At 47.3% G+C, this 2,379-nt stretch overlaps 1 long non-coding RNA gene across 1 annotated transcript; it reads left to right on the forward strand.

Moving 5' to 3' along the window:
• Nucleotides 1-70: 70 nt before the first annotated feature.
• Nucleotides 71-1,613, forward strand: LOC114485871 (uncharacterized). Its single transcript, XR_003679130.1, has 3 exons — nucleotides 71-435; nucleotides 928-1,028; nucleotides 1,475-1,613. It is a non-coding gene; the product is annotated as an uncharacterized lncRNA (long non-coding RNA).
• The last annotated feature ends 766 nt before the right edge of the window (nucleotides 1,614-2,379 follow it).

The raw sequence follows: 2,379 nt of genomic DNA on the forward strand, positions 1-2,379 counted from the left end.
AAGAAGACATTCACTAACTATAGAAGTGTATGTGTATCCGCATGCACATACATGTAGCAATATGGGCATATGGATCCCGCGTAGAACATATCATCACCATTTTTGCAGGAGGTATCAAAAGACTTAGGTGCTTATACCTGTGTCTGTATTGTGATTATGGTTCATTACGGTGAGGAAGGTCGTAATTGAATGCAAACGGCAGCTGCTCCAGGCACTTCCTCGCAAGTGAGTGATCCCCACCATCGATAACGTCTACGGCGACTCCACGCAGCGGCTTTCCTGTCGCAGTTGATGACATTTTACAGCACAATCAATCGTTGAAGCAGGTCCTAAAAGGTCTTCTTGGGCCAGACGCTGGCAGTGTCGCAGGGTTCTGTACGTGCGACTAATATCTTCCGAGGAGCTCTCACTGCAGGTGATTCCGGCTGGATGGAGGTGAGCTGAGCATACACGTGTGTATGGATGCGTGTATGTATGTAGGTATGTGTGTACACAAGCAGGAAGTGTCAAATCGAGTCACAGACCGCTCGGCTCTTAAGAATAGTGGTGATCCACATGCCTGAGTTCAGCTGGTTGTCGTCTTCCGCCCTCTGGAATTCGTCCGTTGTAAAAGAAGTGCGTGGATGGATAGGCTCCGAATTGCCACGACTATAGTACGGCTGTGTAATCAGGCGGAAGTCAAGGTCTCTGCTATTTGCGCGCTATTCATCCAGTTTCCAGTTTCACAGGAAATCATGTAAAACTGATGGTAACAGTAACAGTAACTAGCACACTTAGGTTGAATATGTTGTCCTATCGTCTTCTTGTACGACGGACGGTCACGCTCACATTTAACGCCATGTACCGAAATGGACCACGAACATGGCGCGTCTCCTGAATCATGATTCTGCATGTCGGATCCCATTCCTTTCCTCATATCTCCTCCAGGGCGTGTGCAGCGCCGACTTAAAACAATGTCTCGATCTTGCTATCGACTTTTTTTAAATGACGAATATCGCGTTGACTACAACACCTCTGCCTTCATCTGGGTAAGTGTCACGCGTTTTTCAAGAGAGACATATCGTGTTGACTGCGACACCTCTGCGTTCATCTCTCTAAGTATTCCACAAGCGGAAATCCTTGAAAATGTACACTTGTGCTACACCTCTGCGTTCATCCCTCTAAGTATTCCACAGGCGGAAATCCTTGAAAATGTACACTTGTGCTACACCTCTGCGTTCATCCCTCTAAGTATTCCACAGGCGGAAATCCTTGAAAATGTACACTTGTGCTACACCTCTGCGTTCATCCCTCTAAGTATTCCACAGGCGGAAATCCTTGAAAATGTACACTTGTGCTACACCTCTGCGTTCATCCCTCTAAGTATTCCACAGGCGGAAATCCTTGAAAATGTACACTTGTGCTACACCTCTGCGTTCATCCCTCTAAGTATTCCACAGGCGGAAATCCTTGAAAATGTACACTTGTGCTGCAGCCGATGTTAAAGCACTTCTGAAGGTACGGAGACATACTACACGTACGCCTTCAAAGGAATGCAGGCATACTACAGGTACGCGTACTAGGGTGAGGACACACCACTACGTCCGTAAACACCCACACGGAACTAGCGCTTCGATGGCTGAGGACATGTGTGAATCAGCGGACACTTTATATATTTTTTTTTCGTATATTTGAGCATACACCTGTGTAGTTGCGTATTCGTTCACCAGTCGTTGCGTGTGCCATCAGTGAAAATGGTTCGAATCATAGGCGTATGCTAGCGTACAAAGTTTCATGTCACGACCATCTTTGGAATTGTCCTCACTCGTCCGCCGTGGGAATACACTGTGTGCTGAAATACCAGGCGCTGTAAGATACCACCACCTGTGAAGTGCAACGGCAGTGCTTGCTTCCGGCTGAAGAAACATTAGTCAACTGATGCGTACATATACTCGTTCACAGTGAAGTGTTAGTTCCTGCCTGCGGCGTATTGGTTTTGCACTTCAGAAGTCGTGTAGTATTACTTTCAGTGGCGCCAATTTATGTAAGTGTCTATAACGGTGCAGTAATGCTGGGCAAGCGTCTACTTTCGTGCACCACCAGACTGTAGCACAGAATATCTCTGCGCTTAGTAAGGTAGCCCCGCCGTGGTGCCCTGCATTCCCCGCTGTCAGATGCCCTACTTCTCGTTGATGAAGTTTATCTAGGAAGGATCCCTCCAGTAATTATGCAGTCCTGCGTCTCTCATATGCAAATGTTTACGAATCTTCGCCTTCAACCGCGGAGGTCGTCGGCACCACATCTGCATTCAGGTATACCACCACACGCCCTGGCAAAACCAGGTGTCCTCGTTGTCACCCATATGAAATGTTGAGTTCCAAAATTACATTCGGAGTGCAA

This window comes from Physeter macrocephalus, unplaced genomic scaffold, assembly GCF_002837175.3.
Source record: "Physeter macrocephalus isolate SW-GA unplaced genomic scaffold, ASM283717v5 random_7565, whole genome shotgun sequence".
NCBI lineage: Eukaryota > Metazoa > Chordata > Mammalia > Artiodactyla > Physeteridae > Physeter > Physeter macrocephalus.